We start from the raw sequence: 18,404 nt of genomic DNA on the forward strand, positions 1-18,404 counted from the left end.
CAGGGCATTTTGTCCTATACCAAACCCCACGTGTAGGGGTGTGGATGGCAGCAAAAAGCAGCAATACAAATTTGTGCTGCTGTTATTTTTGCCATGGAATATGCACACCCCTTCGTATGTGCTCGTGTGGATGTGTCCCTTGTGTCTTGATCTATCAGAATACATGTGCCAGTTAAAATGACCGAGATAATAGAAAATCAAGGCAGAAAAATCAATCATAAATAATTTAAACAGAAAAGTTCTATGGAGAACCATAAACTGTGTTTGCAGACATCATTTACTGCAGATAGACATAATCTATAGTAATACTAATAACATTCTAATAATCTAATCTAAGACCCTGGTAGCACACACTTCGCCAAAGCGGCATTTGGGTATCAAATGCAACAACTGCACTCATAAAGTTTTAGGATTAAGAATTAGCCCCCCAGTAGTGGAGTTAAAATGACTTAATAATTCATCTGTATATGTGCATTCTTTCTCACTAGTGTCCTGATCCAATGTGCACTGAAAGCAATCAAAATTCTCCTACTGCCTTTACTTGGTTTTGGGTCAGGCCCTGTTTTGGATAATAAAACAGAAAATTGTGTTTTGAATACTGTTTACTCTTCTCCTCATTGACAGGACAATAGCAAAAGAGAAAATACACTAGCATTGTAAACTATGTCTATGGATATATATTTTGCACTCTGCATTAATTCTTATCTCTAAAGATTGTCTATTGTCCACAGTTTGTGACGTTAACATACCTAATTATATGTGAATGGGAAGAACGTAAAAATAACTAAGTGCTAGTTGTAAGTAGTTTACAAGTTTAGTGCTGAAAGCTCAGAACTTCAGAGAAGTTGGGAGTGCAAGAGGCTTCAATTAAACTATGCCCTTCTGTATGTTAAAATTAAGAACGCGCTAAAATTTCTTTGAGGACAACAGGACTTAGGCACGTAATTCAGCACTCTGCTGAATGGAGATGGATACACTGGAACCAATGTGAACAAGTACATGGACAAAGTTAAACAAAGCATGGGCTGTTTGCCACAAAATCCTTGTCTTATTTCAGGAGCACACACACTGGGGGTTTGTTGCATTTGGAAGAAAACTGTTTGAGATCTTTCCTTTCAGGACATGTCACTAGTAGGAGGGCATTGCTGTTGGCATTTTTTCTGCACCACAATACAACTCTATTATCCTGCACAGAAAACCACAGCCATTCCTTCCAAAAAATGTTAAATCAATAATCAATCAATAGAAAGTCTCATAATTGTGCAGCATCCCAACTTGCAGCCTGCTCAGACCTTTCCCAGAAGCACTCCCCTCTTTGATGTCTTTTTTAAAGTTCTGGTTTAGAATGTGGTAAATTTCTAATGTTTGAAAAGCAATTGTCACACTGCGGTGCATGTGAGAGGAAACAGCACAGACCACCCGAATCCAATCCTTTATGTGGATATTTAATCTCCCTTCCCAACATCAAAGCCCAGGCTCTGACATCCAATTGGATTTCCTCATGTGAAGTTTCCAGTTTGTTTTCTCTCTCCTCTCTCTCCTTCTCATCATTTGCCCTACTTAATATTATTACTAAAAGGGATTTTTTTCCTTCTCCTGAAATGGCAATTACCCTTCCAGTTGTATATTTATAGTGGTTTCGGAGAGCTGATTTTTTCTGCGGTGGCTCTTGCTCAGTTAAACATCTGAAGAAACAAGTGAAACAAAACCACTTCAGTAACTCAGGAAACTAAGGATTTAGAGCCATCCTCCCCTCTGTGCGTGTAAAAAGGCATGCAATAAGAAGACCTGCTGGAAAAAGTACATGGCTGCCAAGCTACTTGCAGTCGGATGTCTCACCCCTTTCTGGCAGGTGGGACAGTGCAATGCTGAGGGAGCACACTGCCCATTCCTCCACTATAGCTGAGGAACTTGAAGAGTTGGTAAAGGGATGCTGGGGGCAAGAGGGAGCAGGAGGGAGGGGAAGTAGATTTCAGGCCACACAGAATCCCTGATACCACACCTCTTCAGCCACACATCCAGCACTGGCAGCATACTCTGCTGCTGTTGGCTAAGCTGCCTGCTAGTTGTGCATGTAAACCCGCCCCAGTGTGCCAAAGCCCTGGAAGGAGAGTCATTATTGTTTTACGCCTACCTCACTGCAAGTCATACTGGTCTGAGAAGACAATACCCTAGAAAGCCTCTGGTCTCTAGCTCTGCTGTGCATCATTTAGCTCACAGACTAAGACTGCAGAATAAAAAGCAGCTAAGTTGCAGGGCAGAGAAGGCATTAAGTCATAGCACTTACTCCTTTATTCCGCTTACCCAACGTTGCCATGATGTGGGTTACCTCTTTTTCTAGCTGCTCTTGCATCACGAAGGTCAAGTACTGACATTACTAAATGGTCAGAAATAGATCTAAACCTGTAACCGTACAGAAGTCCAGTGCACATAGACCTGTCTAAAAAATGGTGGAACCTGGTCTAAGGTAGACCTGGCTCTATGTGCACTCAAATCAAATCAATTAAGCTTAGACTGGTGAATCGAATTTCTGCACCAGGTCCCCTATTGATTCGTGTTAGATTGCTGTCCTCTGGTAACCCAGGCTCCTTTGTGATCCCCCACAATTCCCCCCGCACAGGGAGGCATACTAGCACATGTCCCACACTCGGCTGCTCCAGCTGAGCTCTCCCAGAGCTGAGACAGCACGGACTCTCTTCCTAGCTCTGCCTCTTGTCTCCAGCCACCTGTCAGCTCAGGCAGGCAAGGAGGAAGGGAGGCTCTGTGTCCACTGTATGAGTCCCAGGGCCTGGGCACCCATGTCTCTGGGCCATGCCCATCAGGAAGCACTCCATGATGTACACATACATCTGACAAGGAGCCCAGGAGAGCTCCCATGCTCAGGAACAGCTGCATGGGGGCCAGTCAGGGAATCCCATGCCCCTGTGTTTGGGCACAGCCCCACGAAGCCTGACCCTGGCTCCTGCACACCACATCTCCATGGCCAGAGTCAGGCACCTTGCTACCCGGACCCCAGCCTGGACCCACACCACTCCCTGCAGGAGGTGGTGCAGGCAGCTTGCTTTGGTGGGTCAGGGTGGCAGGGGCAGAACATTGAGACTGGGCCCTCGCAGATGCAACCCTCTGACCTCCACAGCTCAACCACTGCCTGCAGGTAGCCAGGCCATGGGTGCTTGGCGTGCTGCAAGACTTTTTTGGCCCTCAGCTACAGGGTCCTGGAGTACTAGGGTGGACGTGGCAGGAGGTTGGGGGTGTGTTTGACCATGCCCAGCAGCCAATCAGGGGTGACCCGGGTGCTCAGCTGCGCTTGGCAGTCTCCTGCAGTCTGGAGAGCCCATGGGGGCCTACTGGGAGGCACGCAGGAGCGCACCCAAGCTGCTGGTCTTGGCCAGTGTATTCAGCCTGTGTGCACTCCACGCCACAGGGCAAACGTGTTCTGTTTGCTACCAATCCTAATGTAAGCTGTTTACAGAAACCAGTGCAGGTTAGACCAATTCCTCCTCAGACTTTGTGAATGTCTGACCCCAGACACGGGGCACAGGTGGACATGAAGGGAGGGCTGGTTGGAGAGACCAGAAAGGACTGAGCGTGTATTTTGTGTGTTTTAAATGCAGTTATGGACTTTGTGATAGGTATGGGTGGCCAGCAGGCCTTTTTTTTTTCTGTAACAGGATTGGTTTAGATATATATAACCATATATATATAGAGAGAAATATATTTTTACAAAAAAAAAAGGACCTAGCCAGAAAGAGGGAATATATATATCTTTTTTTACTTATGGCTGCCTGAACAGCAAGGTGAGACTGGCTAAACTTGAAAGGGGTGGTTTCAGGGAATTTTAGACATGGCACTTTACAGAGTATGTCACATTGCTCCTCTTTTAAGGTAGCACATAACTGGAATAAACTCTCCCAGCCAGCTACGTTTGATGGAGAGGCACTGTTGGCTGAACTATTTCAAATTTTGAAAACGTTCAATAAAATAGAAAATGCCTATTTGTTCTGGTGGTGTGTGCTGGCAGAATGGGTTGCAGCCACAACAACAGGCACAGGAAGGCAAGCCCTGTTTTAGACTTTTGTCAAAAGCTGACCCTCAGTTGTCCCAGCTGTAAATGGGTACCTGGGGAGTCAGATGTGATGCTGGCCCTGTTATACCTTATATAGCTCTCAGCTAAACAGACTGGTGTGCTTTACCCATACTGGCCATTGGGCTGTTCAGCTAGGATGGCTTTTCCTTAATTTTTTTTTTTTTTTTTGGGAATATGTCCTGTTACAGGTCCCAGAGCTATTGGGGGTACACTCAGGGAACTACTTACAAGAATAAATACCTATTTTCTAGAATGGGGCATTAATCTGTCATTACTATTACCAACATGCAGAGCTTTATTCTCCTCTGAACTACAGATAGCAAGCTTTATAATATTGTGTGTGGAACACTTGCACCTTTAAAAAACAAACTGCAAGCATAGAATACATTTGTCATCTCGATCTGGACTGCAGATAAGAGAGGAGAGAGAATTCTGTACTGATTAAACTAGCCAAGTAAATGAACAAATCATCTAGGAAAACCTTTGTGAATTATATCTGCTCATGTTCATTTTAAAGAGATTAGAAAGCTGCAGTGTATGGCAGAGTAAGGATGAATGCACTGGTCCATACCTGAAGCTGACTAGGTGTTAGTTTGTTCTCTTTTTTAGGTTGGTGCTTTTGTGCTTATTAGATGTTCCTCAGGCTATTCCCTACTTAATTGTAGCACAAACCCACCAATGCTAGTTGGCACCATTTTTGTCAGACTCAATCCAGAAGGTAAAGATGGAAAGGCCACAGAGACTGACCTGGCTCTCATTGCTACGTGGCACCTTTTGAATGAAGTTAGAGTCACACTGGGTGCATTTACATGTGAATTAATGCACAGAAAGCTTACTGTGCAGTAAAATACCAGGCAGTAAGCTTTCTGTGAGAGCTCATTTATATGTACACCCATCAGGTGCCCAGCCAGCATCTCACTGCTAGCTGTCCCACTGGTAGCTCCCCAGTCCCAGTGCTGTTCAGTTCCCTGCTCCTGTGGGAAGCTGGGAGCCCCATAGTACCAGGACTGTGTGGGGAGGGCGGAGGGGAGACAGACTTTGTTCTCATGCTGATTGGCTCCTGGCTCCCCCAGGAGCAATGCCAGGACCAGGCCCCCTGCTGGTGTGGCTGATCAGGAGCAAAATTTGCTCCCGGTAAGCATCTATACAAGCCCTACTGTGCAGTAGATACTGCACAAATAGTTAACTGCACAGTAGACTAATTTGCTGCACAGTAGTTTATTAGCATGGTTACTTTTGGCACAGCAGATTAATCTATTACTCAGTAAAGCATCTTATGTAGACACCCACTGAGCCCTGAAAGCTACCGCCCTTTGTTTACTAAACAGACTACATGGTAGTTGCTTCTGATTTTCATAGATAAGAATCAGGCCCCTGGTATATATGCTTCACTTACTCAATCACGGATGAGGCACAGGCACAAGGAATCACAGAACAGGTAAGCCAGATATGGGTCCACTCACAAATTATTTACTGACATGTATTAGATTACTCATCACAGCTGCCTTCTTAAAAAGCCCCATAAAAATCAGGCTAGCATGTATATGGGAATAATTTATGAACAGACTATTTCTAGATGTTTTATATTAATATCCCATCACAGATACTTAATACTGAAAATCTCCCATTTCATGTAAAAGACAAAATATATTAGTTCAGATCCTCATTCCACCTATTAAGTGCCTAAGTCTCTAAATGTGATCCTATTCCATCCTGTTCAAGTCTCTGAAAAACCATCAAGAGATTCACCTTTGTAATACCTTCATTTTAGCCTTAGTCTTTTTTCCTCTTAAAATGAAGATTAGTAAAAACATGTTGTATATCAGACATTTGACAAGAGTGATACACTATCTAAAAAAAGATGCTCCCTGAAGCCTCAGCCCATAGAGATTTTAATGTACAACACAATACTGCACAAAAAATCTCTCTCTCTTTCTTCTGTCTTACATCTGGAGGGCCTATAACCACCTTAACTACAGACTTCCATCTCCTCCGATCTTGTGCAATCTCCTTCCATCTTGTCACATCTTTCGCTTTCCCTTCCAGACCCATTTTTATTTTATCTTCCCATCATTGCCTTGGTCTGCCCTGAGGTCTGATACCCTCCATGTCATCTTCCAAGATCTGCCTCACATGCCTTCTCTCGTTGGAATATGCCTCGCCCATTTCATTCCTTGCATTTTATTTAGCTCAGAACATCAGGTTTTTTGTAAAGCTCTCTTCCATACTCTGTTTTCTTGCATGACAACAAATATTTTCTATAGCATGTTGTTTTCAAACACTTAAAGGCTTTTTTCATTTGCCTTTGTTAGCATCCAGGATTCACATCCATATAAGAGTATGGTATACACACACAAAAATATATACATGAGAAAGTTAATCAATTATGGCCTGATCATGAAAGGTCGTTAATAGAGGTAGATGAACTTCATCAGTGCGTAGTAATAACTTTTCAGAATTTTCACTGAAAAATCAAGCTTTGGGAGACTGAAATTATTCATGAGTTTCAGCCAAATTTGATGATAGTTGAGAAAAATGGGAAAATATTTTGAAACTGTCAATATGTTTTGTTTTGATTTTTGTAAGTGAAATGTTTTATTTTGGAAACTGAGGAATGTTGGGTTTGTACACCTTCAAAACATTTTAACTTTTTGTTTCAAAACAGGAGCTTTTGTTTCAAAATGGACATACATTTCTTTAATGAAAAGAAACGTAAAAAGCAAACAAACCAAAAGATGAAATATCCCCCAAATGAGATGAAACACTGTATTTTAGGTTGAACAAAATGGTTTGGGTCATCCCCATAGGAATTTTCATTTTCTTCACTTCTATGTCAAAACTAAAAAAAAAAATCTGTTTTGGTTCTTGTGAAAGACCTCACTTTTAGTTAATTTTAGCGACAGTAAAAGTTTTATAGAATCCCATAGGATCAGCATTTTGCGAAGGAAAAGTTACTCCTGCTACTACGGTTATTTTTATTACTACAGAACTTTCTAAAGGCTACATTGTGGTAGATAATATTATACATGTACTACATAATGCTATGAATTATTGTTTTTTTACCATTCTTTTAATAGATGTTCCTGCCATCATCTCCAGTACAACACGCACAGAAATATTGATAGATTACTTACAGAAAGATCAATATGTTATAAGGGAACAAAGGAACCTTTAATAGGACCAGCACTGTTTTACAGGCAAAAAACAGTACAGAACTTAATGTGTGTAAAAGAGTTCATATAATTATAAAATATTTTATCCCTGGTCCTGCAGAGACTTATGCATGAACCTCAGTAGCGTAACCACTGGTGGGAGAATGGGGCACCAGCTCTGGGTGCTGATTCAGAGGGGGCACAAGAATGGCACAAGAAAGACCACTTCCTGGGGCACTTGTTATGCTTGTTATGTCCCTGACAAGATTAACTTTAAACAGACATAAATAGTTCCATTGATTCCATTTGCAAAAGTCTTTGCAGGATCATTACAGCTCTTGAAAAGCAGAACCATATCCTTACTGTGTATTTATAAAACAGCCTGGTACAATGGGTTTGTGATCTTTATTGGACACTATGGGCATATCCAGAAGAGCATACGTGTGCCTCTTGCGGCGTCTCACAGGAGTTTGAGATGCCGAAAGACGCACACTGGGAACAAAAAAAATGCTCCCCGTGCTGCATATTTGCAGTGTGTGCTCTAATTTGGTACCTGAACATCCAGGTACCAAAATAAAACCCAGGCAAAAAAGCAGATTCCTGAGGCAACCTGGGAGTCGGTCCTCTGAGAAAGATGCTCTGGTTTCTGGCCAGAGCATCTGTCTGGTGCTCCTGATGCCCTGGGCACTGTCACAGGTAAGTTAGGGATGTTGGGGTGGTGGAGGTTATGGGTGTGTGTGAAGAGTGGCAGAGGGATGTCGGGGATGTCAGGGGCTATGAAGAGGGGCAGGGGGATGTCAGGGGTGGGAGGGGGGATGTCCCATCTGTGGGTGGGCTTGTGGAGGGGCTCAAGCAGGGTCTGCCACATGCCTACCCCCTCACCCAGCCCCTGCAGTGCCAGTGGCAGCAAGCAGCGTGGCTGTGGCTGTGCTGCAATGTGGCACTGTGCAACCCAAGCTCCCTACACATGGGTGGCTGCGGTGGCAAGCCATCCTCACTGTTGATGGCCATGGCTATCAGGACTGAAAGGTTCCAGATTCTGCATTAGGTCACATGCCCTAAGCTTCTGGTAGGCTGCTGGTTGCCCAGCAGGCCAGATAGATAGGCCCTGTGGGTTAAACCCAGTCTGAAGTCTACATGTTTGATATCCTTGATATACAGTTTTTATGAAGAAATTGGTACTGGAAAAAGCACCAAGTTGCCCCATATGGAAATAATCTTGAGCACAATTTTCTTTTAAACTTTAAATTTCAGGTTAGGTTCAGCTGCTATTTCTTTCTAAAGATCCTAACTTTCAGTGTTGAAAATAAATATACCCAGGAGGTAGGACTTAGTGATATTTTCATTTGATTTAGTTTTTTAAGGCTGCATTCAGATGAGCATGGATGTCTGGTTCCCTGGGGACAAGTAGCACTGGTGCACCTTGTGCCGCAGCTACTTGTCGCAAGGGAATGGTCTTGCCACGCATGCGTTGGTGCACAGCAAGTTACCCTGGGGCAGTAGGGGATGCTAGGGCCAGCACTGGGTTGTTCCCAGCAGCTTTACCTGGGGTCCAGGGGGACTCCCGAGGCTGCAGCAGTGGTGATCCTGCCAGGTGGAACCTGGCTGGCAGCTGCAGCATGACTCTGGATGGCCTGGCTCTGCTTTTCAGCAGTGCGCACTGCCTGTGTGCGCACTGCTCCATTTTAATTTTTCCATGGGTTTTTTCCCCAGGGGTCAAAAAAAACCATGGAAAAATTAAAATGGAGTAGCGCACACATGCACAATGCTCCCTCGCAACACGAAGAACATCTGACTGTGCAGTATGTGGTGCTACAGACAGGTTTGCAGCACTGTATGCTGCACAGCTGCACTTGTTTGCATGTGACCTAAGTGTTCAAGTAGGATAAGAATAAGATGTAGTGCTTTTGTTTAAAAAAAGGACAAAAAAGTTCTGTGGGCTATTTTAATTCACTGCTTGTAACTCAGCTCATTGTGCCCAGCTATTATTTTTGGGAAAATCAGCAGACCTTGTATATTTGTGTGTGATGGAGCATCTAGGTCAATTGAGCTTAATTAGAACAAAACTGCTAATTTTGTACATTCTGGGGTGTATATTGCTCTAACCATAGGATACCATGTGACTTGGGGCATGTCATTTAAATTTCTCATGCCTCTATTTATCCATCAGTAAAATACATGTAAACATTTCCTGTATCACAGAGATTTTGTACAGCTAAAGAAAATCAATTCCTATAAAATGTCAAAACATTACCCTGGACAAAAGGTACTATAATGAAAAAAAGATATTATGTTAGGACTATACTCAGGAATGGAACAACAGCCTACACACTGAATTTCCTGACTAATCTTATTTCAGAATACACAGATTTTAATATCACATCATGATAACACAGCACAAGGAGAGCTCCAAAGTCTTTGGACCACAGACCTGCCCTTTATATTTAAAGAGTGTAATTTTTTTTTGTGCAGAGACTGTCTTTTTGTTTAGTGTTTGTACACGGTCAGACACAAAAATCTCTTGGCCCATGGCTAAGACTCCCATGTGCTATTACTTATGTACAAATAAATAACAGCAAACACCTGGACCAGTGTTGACTGAGCTGGGGAGACACATATATGTGTTGAATCACACTTGTTTAGCAGCATCCCTGAAAGCTTTTGCAAGTGGACAGAGTGACTATCCAGAGTGACAATCCATAGTGACTATAGATTAGGGTCAGCCTGAAGCTCTGTCCTGTCCCCAAACTGGAGGTGCTTTTCATGCACTGTGTCCACTAATTTAACATAGTTCACTGACATAAACCTGACTTTCTGTGGGTGGAGTGAATTTTGCCCCTAATGCCATTTAAATGCTTCCTGCCCGACCCTCCTGGAAATTAACCAGGGCTGTCTTTAGGACTCTCCATCATAGGACTCTCTCTCTCGCCTAGCAACTCAGTACTAATTCATCAAATTAATCAAATACTAATTCCTTGTTATGACACAAGCCACACGAAAGACAACTCACATGTTTACACTCCACAGTATAAATTCTATGTGCAACATATTGAGGCCTTTCCTCTAGTTGGTAATGATCTCATATAAGAAGGCATCTCATCAGTACCTAGGCTACTAGAGTCAAGAGATGGTCAGGAGTACAGGCAGTCTCAAAATAACACGATATGACTTAAATGAATGCCTGATGTAAAACATTATGATGTGCTGCGTATCCCATAATGAAAAAACATTCTGAAAATTGATAAAGGAAAAGGTCATTCGCGTACCAGTGAAATCCCTTAAGATTGCCAAGGTTTCACTGGGTGCACTTCTAAGCATTGATGGAAATGCGTTAATGACCATGTAAAGATGTGGTCAGATGCTGACCACCAGACTAGAGCCCTCGCTGCAAAATTATTGACAGCTATATTGCATATTCTTGTAGTGGTTAAGAAATGAAATGCCTTTCTCTAATCAAGTAATTGCATTAAGCAACTGCTGGGAACATTTTGTTGCTTTACTTTAATAGCCTAGAAGTCAAGTGTATTTCATATCTGTTAACTGTCAAGAGCAGTTTTGTTCACATTTATTTTTTAGCTAAAATAGCATAGTAATTTCTTGTGCCCTTTCAAGTAAAACTTTAAAAAAGTCATCTAGTAATCCACACCAGTGAGAAGTCAGAGCAAATTTCCAAATGCCAGCAAAATGGAACCCAAACAAAAGAAATTTTTAAGCAGAATTAAGTACTGAACCAGCGAAGCTGGAATTAGAAAGAGCGTTATAATTAAAGACATGCCATTGTGGGTCACTGGCAGACTTCACACTGCTAAGAATGTTCATTGTCTCTTTCTGCCTTTCCATCGCCACAAATGTGCTGGCTCCTTCCCATCATTAGAAGTTGCTTAAGATGCAGCATTTCTTATGTAATTAATTATCAAGAAACTTTTCATTTCAATAAACACCAAGAAAAAGTGCTGGCTTAGAAAAAAATCGATGGCAACATAACATAAAGAAGAGCTGCTTCCCTATTCAGTCTGACGGTTTTTGGAGGCTGAAGGTTTTCCTTGTGCCATGGTGCCACATGTTCCTACAGCCTAGTGGTCAGCCTGCTCTATTTGTCACTTATTAAAACCCTCTGCATTGCAAGCAAACCCTTTAGATTACTGACAAATCTGCAGTGAACTGTTAGCTTCTCTGATGAATTAGCTTCTTTACTTTCATTCGTGAAGCAAGATAAGGCCATCACATCACAATTAAGAGGTCTATGGTGATTTATGTTATAGAATGAGCCTACAGGTCATTTTGATTAAATACTTGGTGAAATCTGTGGGAATCCTGAGTGTGGGATGAAGTGCGTGCATGAACAGGCTATCAAATATCATGATGCACTGAATTATGTAACTGGAAAAAACATGTCACTGCCCATTACTCTTCATTATGCACTTGATATACCTTATTTGAAGGGTCGGCCTTCCATGCAAAGAATACTGCTAACACACAGGTGTTATGGAGGAGATCCCCAATGACAGATTGCCATCTGTAAATAGATGGAAGTGTGAAATATTCTTAGGAATACTAAAATGAACACATTTCTCTATTTTTAAAATTAGATTTGAGAACTGTCTTCTCAACAAGGTTCTTTTCCATTGAAAAGATTTCAATTGTAAGAGAAAGGTGGCTTTCTATCAAACTGCATGTGACATTTTTGCAAAAGAATGAAAAACCATTTATAGAAGAGAAAAAAGAAAAAAGTCTAAAGATACAGTAATTTCTTTAGAAACCATCTTGTTTTTTACATGACTATATTTTGCATTTCTACGCACACAACACACTGCTATTAAGTAGGTGTGACAGTGTAATATGATGTAATATATTCATTCTTTTGCATACTGCTGTATGCTCAAATACTTTCACTTTGATAGCTTATTATTTATAACACCAATAAAAGCATAGCTATTGATATTAATCTTACACCAGTTCTTTCTAAATTTTCAGACCTCTAACAATGGTGTAGAAACCCAAAGTGGAAGACACAAGTTATGGATAAGAAGGCAAGAGTTTTAAAGAATAAATAATATTGTGTATTCATGTAATTATTAATTCAATTAGCATATTATACCTATCTAAAATGTTCTGGGTGTTTGTAAAATATATAATAAAAAGTCAGTACAAATAAAAGTAACCATTTATTATTCCATTTATTATTTAGCTCTCGCTCCTGGTTCACTATATTCCTTTATCCTCCTATATTGTACAAGTTTACAAGTCAGATGTAAAATAATTTACAACTGAGGAAGAGAGAACAATATAGAAGGATCACAAACATGTTGGGATATAAAGTGAGAAGGAAGGGGACCAGGGAAAAGCATGACAATGGGTACATCGGCATGTGCAATTACAGCCCCTGAATAAATTATGAAGCTTACTGCTTCAGAATTAATTGCTCTCAGGCCCACTGTTTAAACATGTACCTGGGAGCAATAAACTCCAGAGCAATAAACTCCACAGTTTATTTAGACACAGCGTGTGGGAACTGGGTGAAACAGCACCAGCTACAGACAGGGCCTGTCCAACTATTAGGCGAACTAGGCAGGTCACCTAGGGACACAAAATGTGGGGGGTGCCAACATTGTACGCAGAACAAAATAACAGGAACATCATGCTAAATAACAGTCCTGGCTGGCTACAGCTCCACCTTGGTTTAAGACCTTTGGTTTTGGTAAAGGGAGAAATATCAAATAAGTACAAATTGAAGCACCCTCAGCCAGCATCTACACAGACACTACTGTGGAGTTTTTTACTCAACAACAGGACAGAACTTGTATTTACTAGTACTACCCTGTGACAGAGTTAATTAGCTTACTCCAGCCTAATTGGAATGCATATGTAGGTGCTGAGATCTTTATGCATAGCTAATTAGTCAACTGTGCAGTGAACGTCTTGTGTAGATATGTCCAGTATGTGTGTACCATATTCTTCTCATTTTATCTTAATGTGCAGTCAACAAACCTTCTCTTGCACACCCAAAAGGCATGATGTTTTGAGGATTATGTAAGACTAAGGTTAGATCAATAGTTGGTTGTTTAACACAGCTATTTATCATACTGATGCATTAGGAAAATTCGCAAAATACAATTGGTCTCCAATTCAGATGTTCACATGTATCTGTCATCTAAAATATGTTGCAAATCTAGCACTTCAAGCCCTGCCAGAGATTTTATTCTTACATTATTTTTCCTTCTCTAGATATTATTTTCTATATTATTTCAAGGACAAAAAGGCAGATTATTGCCTGACCCCAAGCTAGAGCAATCAGAACTTTTCTAACAGTAATGAGAATTCTGGTCACAAGAGGAAAGAGGGACTCATCCTCCACAGGATAAGCAATAACCTAGTAATCAGGACACTTACATGTCACATAGTAAACTATGGTTCATTCAAGTCATTATTTTGACTCATTCATAACAAAGACATGAAATTTGGTCTCCCAAGGCTGCCTAGGAACTGGATATTTTGGCATGTGGTGTTCTCTCTTTTTCTCTCTCTCCTGCACACAAACAAGTCTTTAAAAGGTCTTGGGATTCATCCCAGCCGAGAACAGAAATATTTTTGAAAACTCAAAGATTTTCACAGGACAGCAAAAGCATTCCCCCCTCAGCTCTGCTGAAAACCCATTAAAGACAATAAAAGAGCAGCATACCTTCAATATAGTCTAAATTAGGTACTTTTAGAAAAGTGAAACAGACTTTCCAAGGTCAGCTTCTGTGGATATCCCATACTACCAACAAGGGTCATTGTCAACATGACAAAGATAGTTTGTGGGGGTGGGGTGGTAAAAAGACTTACTGGGAGGTCTGAGTCTTTACCCCAAGGTGCAGTAATGCATCTGTTATAAAATACTATTATATATATATATCGCTGTGGTTACAAGAGGACGATACTATGGGTGCATATGGACATTTGGGGAGGTTAGGGGGAGGTTAGATTACGTTAAAAATGGCACTGCGACCTAACCTAGTTTGCCCCAGTATGGATCTTACACTTAGATCCCTAGTTAGGTCTACTTAAGCGTGAACTGTACAGAAGTTCCAGGAAGGTTAGATCAGTCTAAAAGTTAACCCTACCTCAGAGGTAGTTTAAATGAGATTGAGTCGGCCATTTTTAGAATGATCTAACTTTCCCAAACTTTTGTACAGTTTCCAGTGCAGCTTCTGGCCCCAGCCCTAAGGCTGAGTCTTTCATACCTGACCCCCTGGCACCATGCTATTTTTATCCCCCTGGCCCATTCCCCTCCCCCTGTAACCCCCAATCCCACAATCTCCTCCTGGTGCTGGTTTTGTCAGTATTTGCCAATGCTGGGAGCCAAAGAAGTAAGCCTTGCTGGCAGGATGGACAGGCAGGATGGTGGAGCAGGTTCACCAGGAGAGGTTGTGGGGCTAAAAATAGTCCTGTAGGAGGAGGGACAGGCAACAGGGGGGAAAAGGTTCACCAGGGGGATTGGGGAGCCCCTGGTCCTCCTCAAACCCCAATGTGGACCCTAAAACCTCCCATGATCCAGCCAAACCCTCTTGGACCCCATCAACCCTCTGCAGACCCTTCCTGCTCCTCTGATCCTTCCCTGATCCACCAACCCCTTCTCATAGCCCCACCATGCCAATTTACCTTAGATGAGGATTTTAAACTTGATCTAACCTCCCTTAATGTCTGTACCCAGTCTATCAGAGCTACAGGTATGAGAATATTATTTCTGCTACAGTACTGCTCAGAGGCCGTAGCTGAGATTGGAGCTGTATTTTGCAAGGCACAGGACAAACTCATGTGAGAGACAATCCTTAATGCCAAATGTTTAGAGTTTAAAAACAGGAAAGGTGGGGAAAAAGAGGTAGTATTACCACACCATTTTAATACCTGTATTGCTAATGAAATAACTTTCTTCCACTTATGAAAATCATCCTGGACACCCACATGTAATTCATATATTATAAATTACCAATTTTGTGCACTCAAGAGGGAATGAAGTCAGTTGAAATACAGAGGTGAAAAGGGTTAATGTATAGGTGATAGGAAGAATATTTTTTTAATTGTCATTTAGAAGGCAGAAATATATTAACAACATATTCCACCTGAATTCACTCAGTTTATCCTCAGCTAATAGCTTCCTAAGGGCAAGAAGAGAACATGCACAAGACAAAAATAAATATTTCAGGGATGTTTGTTAATATTTTTATCACATCCCTGTTTGTTTGTTTTTCCTTCTTTTTCTATTATAAACATATTTAAACAACCAGAAAGTGCTTTTTCCCCTGTCAGAGGCTCTCAATGAAGTCAGATAGTCATGGGATTACAGGTAATGCCCACTCATGGATCAGAAATTAACTTAAAGATAGAAGCAAAGAGTGAGTATAAATGGTCAGTTTTCAGAATGGAAAGAAGTAAAAAGTGGGGTCTCCCAGGGATCTGTGCTGGGACCAGTGCTGTTTAAAATATTCATAAATGACCTGGAAAAAGGGGTGGGTAATGAGGTGGTGAAACTTCTGGATGACATAAAATTATTCAAAGGTGGGCTGGCAGGGGTTGGCAGTGCTTAATGAGTTTTGGTGAGCTGTTGAGGGCTGCAAGGGTACACCCCTTACCAAGCTGCTAAGCCCCACCCCTTGGAAGGTGTCCTGCCCCCTGGTTGCTAACTTGAGACTCTAAGTCCCATCCCTAACCCCTGACCCTTGCCACTGGAAGTCCCTCCCCTTGCCGTGGAAGTACTCCTTTTGGCAAGTCTGCCATTTTGGAACCGGTGGTTCTGCTCTGCCATATGGTCCATGATATAAGAAGACCCACCCACCTGACACCAAATCTTTGGCCTGCTCACTGCCATGTTGGTCCTAGAATCCTCTGCTCTTATCATATGATCCCTGAGATCTGAAGGTCCACCCCTTGACTGGAAAACATTACCCCTCCATCACAGTGCATGGTCCACCCCTGGGGCTACAGAAGTTCTGTCCTCTAGGCCACAAAGCACAGGCATGACCTCATAGGCAGTGAAAGGTTGTGACTCCTCTCACTACCTGCACCATCATCCTCAACCAATTGGTAGGGGCTTCAAGGGTGTTGGACCTCCCCAAGAACAGCACCAAACCAGTTGAGTTGATGGCTTCACAAAAAATCCTTCATAATAAATCATTTTAACAAAGTATAGATAAAAAACAGATCATATACTAAAATTAAGCATCAATACAATGTATTTTAGTTTTATTTCAAAAAATATTTTATCTTGATTTGGGTGTATTTGAGTAGTGTATAGAGAGACAATTGCATAATAGCTTAAAACAAAGTCTTACTCTTATATATTGTGTGTGGGAGGGGTTAGGGGTTGTATGTGGGAGGGTGTGGGGGAGTGTGGTGTATATGGGTGGAGTGTGTATGTGTGTGTGGTGGGATGTGGGGAGTATGGGGTGTGTATGGAGGGGATCTGGCTGTGTGTAGGGTGGGCTGGGTATGTGTGTGTGGGGGGCTGCCCAAGCGTTGAATCCTAGGAGCTAGCCAGGGGTAAGTGAAGGGCAGGAGGTTCATGCAGCAAAGCTCATCCAGGTGGTGTGGGTGAAGTCCACCCCAATTCCCTTCAGTCTTGTGGCTGCTTCCTGGCATACTGCATGGGGCCAAGCCTCAGCTGCTCCCACCTGAGGCAGCCCGGGATGTGGTCCCACCTATACCTACCTTGTGCTTCCACCTGCAACCTCCATGGCCCTGGCCCCAGCCCTGGCCCCGGCCCCAGCCCCAGCCCCAGCCAAAGCACACAGCTTCCTTGTGGGCTGCCTTTTATCCACTCAGTAGCCCACAGGTGGCTGCTGATCATGTTTGGAGGGTGGAGTGGGTGGAAGGTGACCAGGAGCTGGAACTGGAGCCCTGCATACTGGGGCAGAAGCCCCTAGCTGCAGCTTCCTCCCTGCCTGCTGCCACTTCCCCTTAACCTACAGCCACTTCCCCTCCCTACCTGCTGCCTGGAGCACTGCAACAGGGACAGAAGGAGAAGCCACTGGAGGTGGGGGGAGCTGAGCGGTTCCCAGGTGGCTGCAGCAGCAGCAACACCAGCCCCGCTGTGCTGAGAAGCTGTGTGTGCTGTCCAGGGCCAGGACAGGGGCAAGGGTCCAGGGCCCTCCTGGGAACATGGGAGGTACCCTGGGAGAAAGTGGGCAGGGCTTGGCTCCATGGGGAGCACAGAAGGGGCAGCCACAGGCTGGGTACAGTTAATTGGTGGGTCCCTGCCCATAAGCTAGATCCAATCAGCTATCAGCTGGTGGGCTGGATCCAGCCCACAGACTGTATTTTGTTCACCCCTGATCTACACGCTGCCAATGTGTGGCATAGGATACTGAGCAAGATAGACCTATGGTCTGACTCAATAAGTGGTAGTTCTTATGTCTTTGGGGTGGCCAACCTGCCACAAGTGGTATGATCCTTCCGTGTATGGCATATGGCAGACTGGAGAGGAGACAGGCAGCACAGTGGTAGACAGAGCAGTGAACAGAGAGCAGAGCAGCCAAGCAGGCAGGGGAACAAGAGTAGAGTGGCACTTGGGGAAGGTTCTCACCTGCTGAACAGGTTGGCCCCCACTGTGGTAGACCAACCTGTGGTAGGAAGGGGTCCCAGTTGTCTTTCTTAATTTCTATTGGGGTACAGATATTCAAGGGCCTGACTAAATGCATTACAGGAAATGACAGGCTTTGCTTTGACTTAAAGGAACTTTGGCTTGGGTCTCAAATGAAAGAAAATTGCAATGTAACAAAAATATTTTTGAAAGAAAGAAAAGAAAAACACTGTTGATGCCTAGGACACCTGTGGGGTCAGGGACAGGGGGGGAGAAAGGAGAGAGAGAGAGAGAGAGAAAGAGAATGAATATGGGAGACTGGGCACTTGTATTATGGCTCTTTAATTATATTTTAGCCTTGTGATTTCAGGGTCTCTGATATTTTACTGTATGAAAATGAGCATCTGCTAATGCTCTCTCTTTATACTCCAATATATAGTAAATAATGCTGAATTTGGAATGCATAATGAAAATATAATGTATTGTGTCTTTTCCAAATATCCTATCCCAATATGTATTGTAAACCAACATATTAGCATATGCTTTTCTAAAATGTCTTTTTTCAGTTGAGGTCCTGCTTTGAGTAACAGAATTATTTATGAACTCT

The 18,404-nt window shown here is 42.8% G+C and overlaps 1 long non-coding RNA gene across 1 annotated transcript in view; it reads right to left on the reverse strand.

Moving 5' to 3' along the window:
• Positions 1-11,644: 11,644 nt before the first annotated feature.
• LOC109305803 overlaps positions 11,645-18,404 on the reverse strand; it is a 79,695-nt gene continuing 72,935 nt past the window's right edge. Inside the window, exon 3 of the long non-coding RNA XR_002099723.1 lies at positions 11,645-11,755. This is a non-coding gene — a long non-coding RNA (uncharacterized LOC109305803). The remainder of the gene's footprint in view (positions 11,756-18,404) is intronic.

The sequence above is a fragment of the Crocodylus porosus genome, unplaced genomic scaffold (genome assembly GCF_001723895.1).
Source record: "Crocodylus porosus isolate Cpor-Errol unplaced genomic scaffold, CroPor_comp1, whole genome shotgun sequence".
In the NCBI taxonomy this organism is placed as follows: Eukaryota; Metazoa; Chordata; order Crocodylia; family Crocodylidae; genus Crocodylus; species Crocodylus porosus.